The sequence below is a fragment of the Ranitomeya variabilis genome, chromosome 7 (genome assembly GCF_051348905.1).
Source record: "Ranitomeya variabilis isolate aRanVar5 chromosome 7, aRanVar5.hap1, whole genome shotgun sequence".
Classification (NCBI taxonomy): Eukaryota; Metazoa; Chordata; class Amphibia; order Anura; family Dendrobatidae; genus Ranitomeya; species Ranitomeya variabilis.
In genome coordinates, this window is record NC_135238.1 from 145,734,689 (window position 1) to 145,754,534 (window position 19,846).

Sequence of the window (19,846 nt, forward strand, 5' to 3'; positions counted from 1 at the left end):
GCAGTACCTGTGTCAGAGAACAATCCTTCAGGAGACCTACAGTGAGGATCGAAAAAACCAAAGTGGCCTAAACTATTGCAGAACACAGCAATAGTCAGACTGCTCATTGTGAGTAGTGCATATTTTATATCTGAAGACAGACACTGTAATCTTTCAGAAAGTTCCAAAAAGTCTGGCGCACCATCAGGTCCCCGCTTCCTTAAATATCCATACTGTGAGGGAAATTTAATAACACTGTATGTATGCATATTGTACACAACAGTGTCTGGAAGCTCATCATGAGCTAAAAAGTCATGCACAAACTTGCCATCAGTAATTAGCTTGTGCTTTGTGCTTGTATACAACAAGTCACCCTCTTTCAAAATATAATCAAGATCATTACTTGATAACTTTGAGTTCTCATTAAGGGCAATGAGAAAAATTAGGGAGTTACATGTGCACTGTTTGTTTCTGGAAAATTCTGTATACCTGTAATCGCCCTGACTATGAGACGCTTGTACAGAAGTAACGCTTTTGACCTGTTCTTTTTGTAATTCAGCAGCATCACACACAATTTCTAACTGCTTCTTCTCTTCTATGCTATGACCAAGTGGCAGCTTACCAGACTTTTCACAAGCAGAAATATTGATTCTTTGCAAGCGTTTTTTTTGAGCTTCAGATCGTTTCCCTTTGCGTGGCATTCTGTACAGTAATAATGATAATGCATCCCTTTAGCAACATGTTTTCAGAAACAAAATGCTGTCAAATAACAGACATAAGGTTTACACTCTTCAATGATTGTGCAATCATTGTTCATTAGATCGGGGACATATTGTTCCATTTGTACATGGCCACAAACCTGGCATTGAACGATTTATCTCCAAAAGTTGTTAGTCATGCATAGACTGCAGGACAACACATGATTTTCAGTGAAAAATTGTTCAGTGCCAGGTTTGTGGCCATGTACAAATTGAACAATATGTACAAGATTTCACTGCAATCATAGCTCTGAATTAATAATTATTTAATCATTATAATGATAGCACAATTATTTAGGCATGTAAGCCCAGCCTACAGATGGGTTTAGACACTATGATATTAGGCTATGTTCACACTTGTCGGATTACAGACTGATTCTTCCGTCGGATTGGGCGCTGAAATTCTGCCGATAAATCCGATCCACTGCTTTTGGCATCGGATTTACCGGCGGAATTTAGGAGCGGGTTTTTTTACAATGCATTGCCCCCATCGGAGCTCCGACACGGATCCGACGAGAACAACAACATGCAGCGGAGTGAAAAATCCGGACGAATCCGGTCAGAAAATTCCACTAGCAAGTGTGCACAGGGATTTGACTGTTTTACATTGCTGCCTATGGTTTAATTCAGATTAAGCCTACGGAACTGAAAAATCCTACTGAAAATTCTGACAGAAGAATCAGTCTGTAATCCGACAAGTGTGAACATGACCTTAGACAAATCCATCACTAGCTATAGTGGCTGTTGTGACTACACAACCAATAGTTCAGTTTTAGCGCTGCGACAATCACTAGCAGCCAAATAAGACCTAGCACACACTGTCTGACATGAGATCCAACATCCAAAGTCAGATCCAATGTCAGACGCTACTGATGGCATCTAATTGTACCCTATCCAATTTTGATGTTGGAGCCATTGATTCCTATGGATCAACATTCAATCTCACATTAAAGTCCGACAGGTCTGATCTTTAAAAATCAGATCAGACTGTCAGATAGTTGAATTGGATGCTAATTTAGGGCTGTCCCACACGTCCAGATAATTCCGGTACCGGAATAAATCGGTACCGGAGTTATCCGTGTCCGTGTGCCTGGGAACTCACGTAGGCCATATGTGCGGCACACGTGTGCTGCCCGTATGGCGAGTGGGTACCACACGGAGCGTGTGGTACCCACGCGTGTGGTACCCTGCATCGTGCTGAAGCCGCGATTCATATGTTCCCTGCAGCAGCGTTTGCTGCAGAGAAAATATGAATAATAGTGTTTAAAATAAAGATCTATGTGTCTGCCGCCCCCCCACCCCCTGTGCGCCCCCCCCCGCTGTTCAGAAAATACTCACCCACTCCCTCCTTGGCTGTCGCTCCTTCCTGGTCTGGCCCCATCTTCTGTATGCGGTCACGTGGGGCTAATCATTTACAGTCATGAATATGTGGCTCCACCTCCCATAGGGGCGGAGCCGACTATTCATGATTGTAAATGAGTGGCCCCACGTGACCGCATACAGTAGAAGGCGCGGGGCAGAGAGGAAGGAGTGACAGCCAACGTGGGAGCGGGTGAGTATTTTCTGAACAGCGGGGGGGGCGCACAGGGGGTGGGAGGGCGGCGGACACATATATCTTTATTTTGAACACTATTATTCATATTTTCTCTGCAGCAAACGCTGCTGCAGGGAACATATGAATCGCGGCTTCAGCACCATGTGGGGGGACAGCGCTTACTGTAGCGCTGTCTCCTGCACGCACACGGACCCCAGACGGAGAATGTCCGTATGAGGTCCGTGTTTTACACGGACCCATTGACTTTAATGGGTCCGTGTAATACGTGCGCTCCCACGAACACTGACATGTCTCCGTGTTTGGCACACGGAGACACGGTCCGCAAAAAATCAATGACATCTGAACAGATGCATTGATTTTTATGAGTCTACGTGTGTCAGTGTCTCCGGTACGTGAGGAAACTGTCACCTCACGTACCAGAGCCACTGACGTGTGAAACCGGCCTTAGTAAGCAATGGACCCATAGAGCTCAATAGGATCTGACATTGGATGTCCAATCTCAAATAGGACAGTGTATCCTACTTCTAATAGTCGTTCACTAAAACATTTGCGTCAGTGAAAATTTGCCTCATTGGCTACACTACAAATTCATTGCAACAGTTGTGCAAATATCACTGAAAAGCAGACTGCAAATGACCTATGACTTTTGAGCAATTAATTGCGCACTGCCAGATAAGTGTCTGTGTACAAAAGGAAAGATATTGTATCTGCACAAATTTGCTTCCGTCAACAACCAGACATACAATGATTGTATCGTGTAAACACACCCAAAGGAGAGCTTTACACAATGTATTGCTCATGATATTGTGCAGGTGATCGCTAGTGCCAGCTGTATGTGGCCGATAATTTTCCATTTGAATGCAGCCACAAACCTGACAGAGCAATCCATCACTAATTGATTGCAGATGCTCAGCAGATTTTAGATCGCAGTAACTTTCATTATCTCAAATGGAGTGAATTGTATTGGAATGTAATAGAATTGATTTTGCATTGCAGCAGTTGAAACGACCAACCAGACAAGCTGTTTTTAACGCTAGTGATCATCTCTAAGATTGAATGTAACAAACGTTGGGTCATGCAATCACACTAGCGACAATTACTAGCAATCACTACCAAATATATTATAGTGTGTAAAGCTCCCCTAAGAGTGAACCCCCATGGGCTTGTGTGATAGTCATGTGGCACTGTTGTAACATCACACGACCTTGTCGCCTGACTATTATATTACATTGTTCTACTGTGCTGCGATACCCACAGCAGAATAACACATTAGCACTTTTTTTACTTGCCGCCATTGTGGCAAGAAAAACATCCATCTGTTTAAGCCCATTAAAAACTATGAGCTGCAACTGCTAGGAAGATTTTATCACACAACAGTTATGCGAAAGTCTTGCCCGTGTGTTTTAGTCCTATGGCTACATTTACATCTACATTATTGCATAGTTCAGTAAACCGCATTGTAACATCGTGCACTAAGTGGAGGTTTACACATGAGAATATCACTGTGAATGATCCCTGGCAGCCACAAACAGTCAAGGCTGCTAATCAGAGAGAGAAGCCATGGTTTGTGATTCCACTACACCCACGGCAATAAAAATACATTGCTCAGGTCTAGTGATATTACTAGAGCTGCTTTCAAATGGCACTATCAATTAGCTATAGTGAACATCAGAATGGACCACAATCTGCTACACATCAAGCAATTAATTCATAACTGGATGCCAGAATTGCAGCCCACTTCTAATATAGTGATATTGTTCGTTAGATCGCTGGTGCCAGCCTCTAACAAACAATATTTCTAGAGATATCTGTGCATGTGACCCCCCATAACACTAAAAAGAGGAACCATAGACTAAAATAATGTTAATCTGCTAGCACTTTTTATAAACAAGGATAAAAATACTGCATACATGAGTTGTCTTTCCACTTATAAAAAGCACAAGCAAATTAACGCAATTTTAGTACATGGTCTCCTCTTGTCAGTGTTAGGGGAGGTTTACACACATGAACATCAGTATCAATGATATTGGCTGGCATCAGCCATCTAACAAGCAATATTACTAGCTTTGAATGCAGCCACAAACTGGGTACTGAGCAATAAATCATACTTAACTGCTTATGCCTGGGAGATGGCAAGTCATTCACCTGTCACTAGCGACAGGCAAATACTGCATTTAAATGCAATTCTAGCAATACTGCTAAAACCACAGCAATGTATTTATATTGCCATATTTTAGAAGAATTGCAACCATGGCTAATTGTTCAATAAGTTGCTATGATTACTAGTGAGTATCACTGGGTCTAACCAAAGCGACCAACATACCAGCATATAGCCATGAGTGATGCTTGTCAACAATCGCTTACAGCAACATCACAGTATGTGACCCCCTTTAGTGATAGTTTCTGTTTGTTACCAATTCATCTTGCTGCTGAAAAGCAGAGTAGGGTGGATCTGTCAAAATGTAGATGTGAATGAACCCTGAGGACCCATTTATACACTTCAATGATTGTTTATTGATGGTTCATCAGATCAGTGCTTGCTGTTAAATTGGGGACATATTCCATTTGCACATGGCCACAAATCTGGCCTTGATTGTCCACAATTTCACTGCAACCACAGATCTGCCGAACAATTGATGAACAATGATTGAAGAGTGTAAAGGGGTTCTCATACTGATCTGTTTTTTGGAGCAACTAAACTAAAAGACAGATGTATAGCGGCTAAAAAACACGGGCAAGTGTTTGCCAGAAATCTTGCACCAGAGAATCATGGCAAAAGTCTGAACGCATTGTTTTCAACAGTAAGAATCACCTCAGAATAGCAAATCTAAATAGCATTTTTGTGCGACAGGGTTGTGTGATGCCACACTATATAGTCACGCAATAATTGTGCTCGTACATATGTTTTAGCATGTAACAAAACCATTTTTCTGCTATTGATTTCAATGAAGCTTGAAAAAGCGGAATGGCTTCAGTTTGCTTTAGATCCATTTTGTTTTAGCTTTATACACTTAAACATCTCTGCTGCAGCCTGTGCTGTTGTGTTACTCAAAAACTGAAATAAAAATGGATCTGAAGCAAACAGATGGTTTTTTTTTTTGGTGCAGCCAAATGAAAAAAAAACTGATCAGCATAACTGAAAAAAATGAATGTGTGAACACAACCTAATAGATAAATTCTGTCTGAAAAATCCTGTCAAAGTAAGGGCAAAGACACACGGGTGAATATTCCCATCTAAATTTGGACAGGGATATCCACCCTGGATGCCTGGTCTGCAGAACTGAACTCTGCAGCTCAGGTGAGCCCCAGAGCACAGCCCGGCCTGAACACGGCACTCAGGGACTGAACTCTGAGCACCCGACAATTGCTCAGTGCTCAGAGTTCAGTCTCTGAGTGCCATGGTCGGTCTGGCCTGTACTCGGAGGCTCACCTGAGCCTCAGAGTTCTGCACTGCTGACTCGCGGCCAGAGCTTCACACATGCCCAAAAAAAGCATCTGAATTCAGATGCTTTTTTTGGCCGTGTGTTTTAGCCCTAAATGCTGACTTCTACTGTTCTGACTCCCTTTCTCTACAAGTTACTCCATCCATGAATTGAAGAAAATGGAGAAAAATTGATTCGTTTTTGTTCTCATTGAAGGCAATGGGAAATTATATGATTCATTTTATATTCATTTGTATTCTTTTCAGTTTTTTTAAACAGAAACAAAAGGGTTGCAACCTTTGCTTTTGTATTTTTAAAAACGGAAAGCATACCACAGAGGCCAAATGAATCCATTCCATTCCCACTATCAAAAAGAACAAAAATTAATACATTTTTCTCCTCTTGCCTTTCGTTGTTTCTATGACAGAGCAGGTGACCAAAAACCTGTAACAATACTGAAAATGTAGCTTAATAGAAAAATCCTCTAAAATAACAGAGTAAGGGCCCTGTCACACTGGCAGATAACCTCTGCAATTGTGATGCTGCGACATAGGTATACAATGTCATATCCCGCTGTCACATGTAGCGATAGCGCGGTCACAGCAGGATTCCTAGGAGCAAAGAAAGGGCTGAACTTTCACCTTATACAAAGAAGAGCAGGGGCCCAACCATGTACAGTATTTCACACAGTATGAAGTCAGAGTTACAAGCCTGCTACATCACAGATTGTCGACTCATTATGACAAATCTCTTACTGTGTGATGGGGCCTTAAGAGCCTATTCACACAAGTGCTTTTTCTGGCTGCGATTATCACCACCGAAAATTCATAGTAGGACTGCGCCCTAATTATTTCAATGGGGCCAGCAAAAAGACCAGTGGTAATCGCTGATTATACAGTAGGTCACTGACCTATAATGGTAATGGTGGAGAAAATCAAAATGATAATTACCAGCAGCACTGGGCAAAAGTGGCCATGTGCATGAAGCCTAAGACCTTATTCACTCAGGCGATTTTCCCTAGCAATTATTGCTAGCGATTTTTCTAGTGAAAATCACTTTGAACAGAGACTATATTTTCACTATGGTGTCCTATGACAGGAAAGCACTGCCCTAAATTTTTAAATTTTAAATTGCTAGCAATTATTCTACCATAGGAGCCCATAGAAAAAAAAATCACCTCTGTTCAAAGCAATTTTGCTAGCAATAATTGCCTGTGTGAATAAGGCCTAATCTAAAAATTCTATAAAACAGATGGTGGGTCAGAAAGGGGTCTGTCACCATAGGTTAACAGAAAAAAACCCAAAAAGAATGCACCAGACAATAACAAGAGCCAATAAGTAAATGTATCATCTCCAATATATTAATTACATAAAATGTCTCTAACCTGTTCACTGTAATATGCTAATTGAATTGATGATGATGTGTTCGGTTACACAGGCTGTAGCAAAGTTGAAGGAAAAAATGCTCCCGTTCAGCTTTTTCTGTGATAGGAAACCTATAACAGTAGTGGGAATATAGCAAAATAGAAAAATCCTCTCAGAACAATCCTACCAAATAACAGAGTAATGGAAAAATCCTGTCATAAAACAACTGGCGACTCCAAAATGTGTCTGTCCCATAAGTTACCAACAAATGTTAAAAAAAATGCACCAGACAATAACAAGAGCCAATAAGTAAATGTATGATCACTAATATATTAATTACATATAATTTTTCTAACCTGTTCAGTGTAATATGACAATTGAATAGATGTTGAAGTGCTCTCTCACACAGGCTGAGGTAAAGTGAAAGTAAAAATCCTAGGTTGCATCACAGCAATCAACTTCAGCTGACCACACAGCTGATTGACAAAAAAATAAGCATATTATCAATTTTTTGTGTAATTTAAGTTTTCTGTTTGAAGATGTGCCTTCAGCTCGAATCCATAACTATTAGAAAGCCAAAACATACACAATAGGCTTTTCCCCCTCAATTAGATACAGTAGAACTGAGAGCAAGGAATTATCAAAATAGTGTTTTTTTCAAAGCACTATAATAAATTAGCAGCGTTCAGATTACAAGATAGTGCTTTTCAAAGCACTATAATAACTAGACAATTACCTCACGGTACTAGCAGCTCTGAGGCGTTTTCCTCTCCCAGAGCGTTACCTCACAATATGGCCCACTCTGAGGCATTTGCCTTATCCAAAGATCTACTGTACATCGCAGCATAACCAGTTATGAGGTGCTCACCTCTCCCAGAAGTTTACCTCACGATTCTCAAAAATCCTATGGACAAGTAGACAACTCAGGGCGTGAGATATTCTGAAGTGTTCGCATCACTCAGTATTTTACCTCAGGTTTTGAGATATTCTGAGGTGTTTGCATTACTCAGGTGCTGATTTGGTGGGTGGGGCCACTCTGGAACCGATTTGGTGGGTGGGGCCACTCTGGAACCGATTTGGTGGGTGGGGCCACTCTGGGTCCGATTTGGTGGGTGGGGCCACTCTGGAACTGATTTGGTGGGTGGGGCCACTCTGGGTCCGATTTGGCGGGCGGCGCCACTCCGGGTCCGATTTGGCGGGCGGCGCCACTCTGGGTCCGATTTGGCGGGCGGAGTTACTCTGGGTCCGATTTGGCGGGCGGCGCCACTCCGGGTCCGATTTGGCGGGCGGAGTTACTCTGGGTCCGATTTGGCGGGCGGCGCCACTCCAGGTCCGATTTGGTGGGCGGGCCACTCTGGGTCCGATTTGGCGGGCGGCGCCACTCCGGGTCTGATTTGGCGGGCGGCGCCACTCCGGGTCCGATTTGGCGGGCGGCGCCACTCCGGGTCCGATTTGGCGGGCGGCGCCACTCCGGGTCCGATTTGGCGGGCGGCGCCACTCTGGGTCCGATTTGGCGGGCGGCGCCACTCTGGGTCCGATTTGGCGGGCGGCGCCACTCTGGGTCCGATTTGGCGGGTGGCGCCACTCTGGGTCCGATTTGGCGGGCGGCGCCACTCTGGGTCCGATTTGGCGGGCGGCGCCACTCTGGGTCCGATTTGGCGGCCCGGGTCACTCTGGGTCCGATTTGGCGGGCGGCGCCACTCTGGGTCCGATTTGGCGGGCGGCGCCACTCTGGGTCCGATTTGGCGGGCGGCGCCACTCTGGGTCCGATTTGGCGGGCGGCGCCACTCTGGGTCCGATTTGGCGGGCGGCGCCACTCTGGGTCCGATTTGGCGGCCCGGGTCACTCTGGGTCCGATTTGGCGGCCCGGGTCACTCTGGGTCCGATTTGGCGGGCGGCGCCACTCTGGGTCCGATTTGGCGGGCGGCGCCACTCTGGGTCCGATTTGGCGGGCGGCGCCACTCTGGGTCCGATTTGGCGGGCGGCGCCACTCTGGGTCCGATTTGGTGGGCGGGGTCACTCTGGGTCCGATTTGGTGGGCGGGGTCACTCTGGGTCCGATTTGGTGAGCCGGGCCCCTCGGGGTCCGATTTGGTGAGCGGGGTAATCTACTATATAATTGTCTAAGGGCACTTCCGTCTTTCTGTCTCACAACACCGCTACGTCATCATCTCATGAGACCGCAATGCACTCTTGGGACCGGAGCGCGCAACAAGCATCGGGTACCGGCCACTCCAGGTGCAACAAGCATCGTGTACCGGCCACTCTAGGAGGTGCAACAACCATCAGATACCGGCCGCTCCAGGAGGTGAGTATGTAACTTTTTTATTTTAATTCTTTTTTTTTTTTTTAACAGGGATATGCAGTATACTATGTGACTGGACAATATACTACATGACTGGGCAGTATAACTACGTGGCTCTGCGCTGTATACTGCGTGGCTCTGCGCTGTATACTGCGTGGCTCTGCGCTGTATACTACGCGGCTCTGCGCTGTATACTACGCAGCTCTGCGCTGTATACTGCGCGGCTCTGCGCTTTGTACTGCGCGGCTCTGCGCTATATACTGCGTGGCTCTTCGCTGTATACTACGCGGCTCTGCGCTGTGTACTGCGCGGCTCTGCGCTGTGTACTGCGCGTGTCCGTGCTGTGTACTGCGTGTGTCTGCGCTGTATACTGCGCGGCTCTGCGCTGTGTACTGCGCGGCTCTGCACTGTGTACTGCACGGCTCTGCGCTGTATACTGCGGGGCTCTGCACTGTATACTGCGGGGCTCTGCGCTGTATACTACGCGGCTCTGCGCTGTATACTGCGCGGCTCTGCGCTGTATACTGCGTGGCTCTACGCTGTGTACTGCGCGGCTCTGCGCTGTATACTGCGCGGCTCTGCGCTGTATACTGGGTGGCTCTGCGCTGTGTACTGCGCGGCTCTGCGCTGTATACTGCGCGGCTCTGTGCTGTATACTGCGTGGCTCTACGCTGTGTACTGCGCGGCTCTGCGCTGTATACTGCGCGGCTCTGCGCTGTGTACTGCGCGGCTCTGCGCTGTGTACTGCGCGGCTCTGCGGTTTGTACTGCGCGGCTCTGCGCTGTGTACTGCGCGGCTCTGCGCTGTGTACTGCGCGGCTCTGCGCTGTGTACTGCGCGGCTCTGCGCTGTGTACTGCGCGGCTCTGCGCTGTGTACTGCGCGGCTCTGCGCTTTATACTGCGCGACTCTGCGCTTTGTACTGCACGGCTCTGCGCTGTGTACTGCGCGGCTCTGCGCTGTGTACTGCGCGGCTCTGCGCTTTATACTGCACGGCTCTGCGCTGTGTACTGCGCGGCTCTGCGCTGTGTACTGCGCGGCTCTGCGCTGTGTACTGCGCGGCTCTGCGCTGTGTACTGCGCGGCTCTGCGCTGTGTACTGCGCGGCTCGGCACTGTATACTGCGTGGCTGTGCAATATACTTCGTGGACATGCATATTCTAGAATACCCGATGAGTTAGAATCGGGCCACCATCTAATAATCATAAGACTACAGATAGTGGTTTGGAATTGTGCTGTACTGTCACTTTAAGAGCTGATATTATCTGACAAAACTTGTGACCTGGTGAGCTGATGTAGACTTCATAGGCGTTGGCATAGTAACTGTGTCTGACTGCGCATATCAATGAGCTAATCGGCCAGGTGGCAGTTATTTTTAGAAATTGCCTCAGAAACCAGCCCATTATAAACGTATGGGACAATTTCCCTATTGAAACGCATTGAAAGACTTTTTTCAAACACAAATTGCGCAAAAACTACAAATCCGATCGGCACGAAAAATACTTAGCACACCTCTTGGGGACGCTGGCTTCGAAATGACACCTCACTGGAGTCTGTGAGTTTAGCAGTTCGGGCCGCATTACGTGCGGACTGAATAATAAGAATAAGAAGTTTACCACGGTGGAATAACAGTATAGTGCTTTGTTCCAAAGCACTATAAAAATTCCAACGCGACTTAAATGACTACCAGAGTAACAATGTGTACAGATGGCAACAACCTCATTCTCTCCAGAGGGCTCCATCCAGTTCATCTCTATCGTCTGTCGAAAGCACGTCTGGATCTCACTCCTTTAAAGGAGGCTCCAATAATAGGGGTAAACGTGGGGGCGGCCACAGGTTTAGCCCAAAAGGCCCCGTCTCACATAGCGAGATCGCTAGCGAGATCGCTGCTGAGTCACTAGTTTTGTGACGCAACACCGACCTCAGTAGCGATCTCGCTATGTGTGACACGTACCAGCGATCAGGCCCCTGCTGCGAGATCGCTGGTCGTGTCGGAATGGCCTGGACCTTTTTTCAGTCGTTGAGGTCCCGCTGACATCGCTGAATCGGTGTGTGTGACACCGATCCAGCGATGTCTTCACTGGTAACCAGGGTAAACATCGGGTTACTAAGCGCAGGGCTGCGCTTAGTAACCCGATGTTTACCCTGGTTACCAAAAAAAACAAACAGTACATACTCGCCTTTCGGTGTCCCTTGCCGTCTGCGACTCTGCTTCCTGCTCTGACTGAGCCGCCGTACAGTGAGAGCAGATCACAGCAGTGACGTCACCGCTGCACTCTGCTCTCGCTGTACGGCGGCTCAGTCAGAGCAGGAAGTAGACGGCAAGGGACACCGAAAGGCGAGTATGTACTGTTTGTTTTTTTTGGTAACCAGGGTAAACATCGGGTTACTAAGCGCGGCCCTGCGCTTAGTAACCCGATGTTTACCCTGGTTACCCGGGTGCTGCAGGGGGACTTCGGCATCGTTGAAGACAGTTTCAATGATGCCGAAGTCGTTCCCCTGATCGTTGGTCGCTGGAGAGCGGTCTGTGTGACAGCTCCCCAGCGACCACACAGCGATTTACCAACGATCACGGCCAGGTCGTATCGCTGGTCGTGATCGTTGGTAAATCGCTATGTGAGACGGGGCCTTTATCATCATAGGAGTCTGAGATCCTCTAATAAATCGCCTAAATTGCAGGTAATAAATCTCTCTGACGTGGAATTATCTGTAGACCAAATTGAAGTTTTAAGTATGGGATTAACATTTTCCCCTGTGGCATCTTTTGATTATTTCACAGCTTTAAAAGACTTGCACCTATTTGCAAGAAAGCTGGTGCTCAAAAAATTGCATGACAAACCGTCAATTGAAAATGAGTGGTCTATTCAGGAGCAGGAAACCATTGCCATATTAGAAGAATTGGGCAATGAAACATCTACACTATATACTGTGAGTAAATTTGTGATTCCTAAGCCAAAAAAATTCCCACCACTCAGTATGTATCCTGATATTGAATCATTTGTTCGTTTGGTTTCTGAGGAATTTCGTCGTATTCCTACTGGGATACAACATGACAATTTGACAAAAAGACAAAGAGGGGCTCTTAAGGATTTGAGATCACTCGACAATATAGTGATAAAGCCCTCTGACAAAGGGGGAAATATTGTCCTGTGGCCCTCAAAAATGTATGAGAAGGAGGCATTTAGACAGCTGAGAGACTCTAGCTGTTATAAACGCTTAACCTTTAACCCCACAACTACTTTTCAGAACCAACTTAGGGACTTAGTGGAGCAGGCATTCTACAATGGCACGATCACTAAGGAAATCATGGATGGACTAATCCCTGATGTACCACGCACACCATGCCTATATCTGCTTCCTAAAATACACAAGTCCACCACCAACCCCCCTGGGCGTCCTATTGTCTCGGGTGGTGGTGGACTTTGTGAACAGGTTAACAAATTTCTCGATTTCCACCTCAAACCTATGGTGGAAGTACTTCCGTCATATATTCAGGACACTGGAGATGTGCTTCGTAAATTAACTGATATACCTTTGGAGGCTGACATGTGGTTGGTGACTTTTGACGTAGAATCCTTGTATACGTCTATTCGACACCATGATGGTATTGAGGCAGTCAGAAGTTTCCTCCACATGTCATCCAACGACAATGACTCCATCGAATTCCTCCTTACTCTATTGGAATATGCCCTTACGCATAACTTTTTCATTTTTAAGGAAGTCCTCTATCTCCAATTACAGGGGACGGCTATGGGGGCTGCATTTGCGCCCTCATATGCCAACTTGTTTTTGGGATCATGGGAACGTACCATCTTCCTGACCAATACTGTCCCCTTAATTGAGAAAGTATGCACATGGATGCGATTCATAGACGATATTTTTGTCATTTGGCAGGGCTCTGAAAATGACTTAATATCGTTCATCCAACTTTTAAACAATAATGCTTTAAATATCAAGTTGACCTGTAAATACAGCCAGACTAGCATTGAATTTTTGGACACGAAAATCTTTAAGGGTCCTGATGGATTTTTACATACGGAGGTATTTAGGAAGGAAACTTCCGTTAATTCAGTGTTACATGCTGCCTCCTCACACCCCAGACCCTTGAAGGACAGCATTGTTGTGAATTCTGTTTATGGGCTCCCCCGGTGGTTATTGATGGTAGTGCGACTTGTGTGCTTTCTGCAATCCCTGCTCACCTGTTGCTACCCATTAGGGGAGTTTCCTATTTAAGGCTGCTTGGCTGTTAGTCCTATGCCGGCCATCAATGTATCAGTATCATTCTGTTACATTCTCCTGCCTCAAGTTACCTGTTCAGCTAAGTTGAATTTAGTTTTGAATTAATGCTTACTCTTTTGTCCAGCTCGCAGTAATGTGACTCTCTGCAGTTGGAAGCTCTTGTGGTCTGAAATTGCCGCTCCAAGTGGCATGAGTTGTCACTGGAGTCTTAAAGGAATTTCAGGATGGTGTTTTGTGTAGTGTTTTAAGTTGACCGTGAAGTGACACTTTCCTATCCTTCTGCTATCTAGAAAGTGGACCTCTCTATGCTAAACCTGCTGTTCATCCTACGTATGTCATTTCTTCTGAACTCACCGTCAATATTTGTGGGGGGCTGCTATCTCCTTTTGGGGTACATCTCTGGAGGTAAGACAGGCCTGTTACTTCCTCTGATAGGGGTAGTTAGATCTCCGGCTGGCGCGTGGTGTCTAGGGCATCGTAGGTACACTCCCCGGCTACTGTAAGTGTTGTGTCAGGTTCAGGTCACGGTCAACTTTAGTTTCCATCACCCTAGAGCTAGTCTGTTTTTGTTATTTTTATTTCCCTGCCATTGGGAATCATGACAGTATGGCCGGCCAGATGTGTTAAAAGCATGCAGTAAAGCAGGAAAGGATAAGAAAGGTTTTTTTCTCCCTACTGTGTTTGAGATTGCTCCTTAGTTTGCTCATTTGTACTCTTTGCTTAAACTGCAGTCTTCAGCCTTTTTTTTTTTTTTTTCCTCTCCTCTTAATCTCTGAATGGCTTTGGTTACACCTGTTTGAATCATGGATCCACAGAGTCTGGTTGCAGGTTTGAATAACCTTGCTACAAGGGTTCAGAACTTACAAAATTTTGTTATACATGCTCCAATGTCTGAACCTAAGATCCCTATGCCTGAATATTTTACCGGAGACAGATCCCGTTTTTTGAATTTCAAAGAGAATTGTAAATTGTTTTTGTCTCTGAGATCTCACTCCGCTGGTGATCCTGTACAACAGGTTAAAATTGTGATTTCTCTATTGCGGGGTGACCCGCAAAATTGGGCATTTGCATTGCCGCCAGGGGATCCTGCGTTACTAAATGTGGATGCGTTTTTTCTGGCTTTGGGGTTGCTTTATGAAGAACCTAATTTAGAGATTTTGGCTGAGAAAGCCTTAATAGCCCTTTCCCAAGGGCAAGATGAAGCTGAGATATACTGCCAAAAATTTCGTAAATGGTCGGTGCTTACTAAATGGAATGAGTGCGCTCTAGCAGCGAATTTCAGAGAAGGTCTCTCTGATGCCGTGAAGGATGTCATGGTAGGGTTCCCTGCGCCTACAGGTCTGAATGATGCCATGAAATTGGCCATCCAGATTGATCGGCGTTTGCGGGAGCGCAAACCTGTGCACCATTTGGCGGTATCTTCTGAACAAAAACCTGTGCACCATTTGGCGGTATCTTCTGAGCAAAAACCTGTGCACCATTTGGCGGTGACCTCTGAAAAGGCACCGGAGCATATGCAATGTGATAGTGTTCTGTCTAGAGGCGAACGACAGAATTACAGGCGTAAAAATGGGTTGTGCTTCTATTGTGGGGATCCAGCTCATGTTATATCAGCATGCTCTAAACGCATAAAAAAGGTTGATAAAAAGGTTGATAAATCTTTTTCTATGGGTACCTTGCAGTCTAAATTTATTTTGTCCGTGACATTGATTTGTACATTATCATCTGTTACCGTGGATGCTTATGTGGATTCTGGCGCCGCTCTGAGTCTTATGGATTGGTCCTTTGCCAAGCGTTGTGGGTTTGATTTAGAGCCTCTGGAAGTTCCTATACCCCTAAATGGTATTGATTCTACACCTTTGGCTAGTAATAAACCACAATACTGCACACAAGTGACTATGCGCCTTACCCCAGACCATCAGGAGGTTATTCGTTTCCTTGTGTTATATAATTTACATGACGTTTTAGTACTTGGATTACCATGGTTGCAAATTCATAATCCGGTCCGGTCTGTGTTAAGCTGGGGATGTCGGGGGGTTCATGGGGATGCACCTTTGGTTCCCATTTCTTCATCTACTCCCTCTGAGATCCCAGCATTTTTGTCTGATTTTCATGATGTTTTTCAGGAGCCTAAAATTGATTCTCTCCCTCCTCACAGAGAGTGTGACTGCGCTATAGATTTGATTCCCGGTAGTAAATTTCCTAAAGGTCGTTTGTTTAATTTGTCTGTACCTGAACATGCTGCTATGCGGGAGTATATCAGAGAATCTTTGGAAAAGGGTCATATTCGCCCCTCTTTGTCTCCTCTAGGGGCAGGGTTTTTCTTTGTGGGTAAAAAGGATGGTTCATTGAGACCTTGTATTGACTATCGACTTCTGAATAAGATTACAGTTAAATACCAGTATCCTCTACCTTTACTCACTGATCTGTTTGCTCGCATAAAGGGGGCTAAGTGGTTCACTAAGATCGATCTACGTGGTGCGTATAATTTGGTGCGGATTAAACAGGGGGATGAGTGGAAGACCACATTTAATACACCTGAAGGCCATTTTGAGTATTTGGTAATGCCTTTCGGTCTCGCGAATGCCCCTTCCGTTTTTCAGTCCTTTATGCACGATATTTTCCGTGAATATCTAGATGAGTTTATGATTGTGTATTTGGATGATATTTTGATTTTTTCGGAGGACTGGGAATCTCATGTCCAACAGGTCAGGAGAGTTTTTCAGGTCTTGCGGGCTAATTCTCTCTTTGTGAAGGGTTCCAAGTGTATTTTTGGGGTTCAGAGAATTTCCTTTTTGGGATATATTTTTTCCCCTTCATCTATGGAAATGGACCCTGTTAAGGTTCAGGCTATTTGTGACTGGATACAACCTACTTCTCTTAAGAGTCTTCAGAAATTCTTGGGATTTGCTAATTTTTATCGCCGATTCATAGCCGGTTTTTCTGCCATTGCTAAACCTTTGACTGATTTGACTAAGAAGGGTGCTGATGTTGCCAATTGGTCCTCTGCGGCTGTGGAGGCCTTTCGGGAGCTTAAGCGCCACTTTTCTTCTGCTCCAGTGTTGCGCCAGCCTGATGTTTCACTCCCTTTCCAGGTTGAAGTAGATGCTTCCGAGATCGGAGCAGGGGCGGTTTTGTCGCAGAAAAGTCCTGATTGCTCAGTAATGAGACCATGTGCGTTCTTTTCTCGAAAATTTTCGCCCGCCAAGCGAAATTATGATGTTGGTAATCGGGAGCTCCTGGCTATGAGGTGGGCATTTGAGGAGTGGCGTCATTGGCTTGAGGGTGCTAGACATCAGGTGGTGGTCTTGACTGATCACAAGAATCTGATTTATCTTGAGTCGGCCAGGCGTCTGAATCCTAGACAGGCGCGCTGGTCATTATTTTTCTCCCGGTTTAACTTTGTGGTTTCATATCTGCCTGGTTCTAAAAATGTGAAGGCGGATGCCCTCTCTAGGAGTTTTGAGCCTGACTCGCCTGGTAATTCCGAACCTACTGGTATCCTGAAGGATGGGGTGATATTGTCAGCTGTCCCCCCAGACCTGCAACGCTCATTGCAGGAGTTTCAGGTGGATAGGCCTGATCGCTGTCCGCCTGGTAGACTGTTTGTCCCTGATGACTGGACCAGTAGAGTTATCTCGGAGGTTCATTCTTCCGCGTTGGCAGGTCATCCTGGAATTTTTGGTACCAGGGATTTGGTGTCTAGGTCCTTCTGGTGGCCTTCCCTGTCTCGAGATGTGCGTATGTTTGTGCAGTCTTGTGATGTTTGTGCTCGGGCCAAGCCTTGCTGTTCTCGGGCTAGTGGTTTGTTGTTGCCCTTGCCTATCCCTAGGAGGCCTTGGACGCACATCTCTATGGACTTTATTTCTGATCTTCCTGTTTCTCGTAGGATGTCTGTCATCTGGGTGGTATGTGACCGTTTTTCCAAGATGGTTCATTTGGTACCTTTGCCCAAATTGCCCTCCTCTTCTGAGTTGGTTCCTCTATTTTTTCAGAATGTGGTGCGTTTGCATGGTATTCCTGAAAATATAGTTTCTGATAGGGGTACTCAATTTGTGTCTAGATTTTGGCGGGCGTTCTGTGCCAGGATGGGCATTGATTTGTCTTTTTCATCTGCATTCCATCCTCAGACTAATGGCCAGACTGAGCGTACTAATCAGACTTTGGAGACTTATTTGAGGTGTTTTGTGTCCGCTGATCAGGATGATTGGGTTGATTTTTTGCCATTGGCAGAGTTTGCCCTTAACAATCGGGCCAGTTCTGCCACTTTGGTTTCTCCATTTTTTTGTAATTCAGGGTTTCACCCTCGTTTTTCGTCCGGTCAGTTGGAGTCTTCGGATTGTCCTGGAGTGGATGCTGTGGTGAATAAATTACATCAGATTTGGGGACAGGTTGTGGACAATCTGAAGTTGTCTCAGGAGAAGACTCAACAGTTCACTAATCGTCATCGGCGTGCTGGTTCTCGTCTTTGTGTTGGGGACCTGGTGTGGCTGTCTTCTCGATTTATCCCTATGAAGGTCTCCTCTCCTAAATTTAAGCCTCGGTTTATCGGCCCTTATAAGATTCTGGAAGTTCTTAATCCGGTGTCCTTTCGTTTGGACCTCCCAGCATCTTTTACTATTCATAATGTTTTCCATCGGTCATTATTGCGGAAGTATGAAGTACCGGTTGTTCCTTCTGCTGATCCTCCTGCTCCTGTGCTGGTTGAGGGTGAATTGGAGTATGTGGTGGAAAAGATCTTGGACTCCCGTGTTTCCAGACGGAAACTTCAGTATCTGGTTAAGTGGAAGGGCTATGGTCAGGAGGATAATTCTTGGGTGACAGCATCCGATGTTCATGCCCCTGATTTGGTTCACGCATTTCATAGTGCTCATCCAGATCGCCCTGGTGGTTCTGGTGAGGGTTCGGTGCCCCCTCCTTAAGAGGGGGGTACTGTTGTGAATTCTGTTTATGGGCTCCCCCGGTGGTTATTGATGGTAGTGCGACTTGTGTGCTTTCTGCAATCCCTGCCCCCCTGTTGCTACCCATTAGGGGAGTTTCCTATTTAAGGCTGCTTGGCTGTTAGTCCTATGCCGGCCATCAATGTATCAGTATCATTCTGTTACATTCTCCTGCCTCAAGTTACCTGTTCAGCTAAGTTGAATTTAGTTTTGAATTAATGCTTACTCTTTTGTCCAGCTCGCAGTAATGTGACTCTCTGCAGTTGGAAGCTCTTGTGTTCTGAAATTGCCACTCCAAGTGGCATGAGTTGTCACTGGAGTCTTAAAGGAATTTCAGGATGGTGTTTTGTGTAGTGTTTTAAGTTGACCGTGAAGTGACACTTTCCTATCCTTCTGCTATCTAGAAAGTGGACCTCTCTATGCTAAACCTGCTGTTCATCTTACGTATGTCATTTCTTCTGAACTCACCGTCAATATTTGTGGGGGGCTGCTATCTCCTTTTGGGGTACATCTCTGGAGGTAAGACAGGCCTGTTACTTCCTCTGATAGGGGTAGTTAGATCTCCGGCTGGCGCGTGGTGTCTAGGGCATCGTAGGTACACTCCCCGGCTACTGTAAGTGTTGTGTCAGGTTCAGGTCACGGTCAACTTTAGTTTCCATCACCCGAGAGCTAGTCCGTTTTTGTTATTTTTATTTCCCTGCCATTGGGAATCATGACACAGCATCCCCTATGGACAATTCCTGAGAACTAGAAGAATTTGCTCCACAGAGTCATCCTTTCAAACACAGTCCTCGGAGTTAGCACAACGATTTGCACAAAGGGGATACTCTAACCGGGTCATTCGTCGGGGTTGGTCCAAAGCAGGGAATAAATCCAGACTAGACTTGCTTAAACCTAAGAAACCGCCACCTACATCTAATACCGTTAGGTTTATATCGACATACAATGAAAAGTGGAAACCTATGAGGCAGGCACTCTCTAAATTTTGGCCCATCATTATGAGTGACCCAGTATTGGCAAAGAGCATTCCTAAGTATCCAACAATTACATATAGGAGATCCCAGAGCCTGAAGGATATGTTGGTTCATAGCCAATACAAGGGTGTCAAAACACATCATCTTCTCGAATCCAGAGGACCGAAATGGGGATTCTTTCCCTGTAAAACTTGTTTGGCTTGCAAAAACATGGATAGGACCCTTGATTTCAGAGACATGCAGGGCAAGGCCCTTAGAATAACTCACAATATCACGTGTGGTACTGACCACGTGATATATTACGCCACATGTCC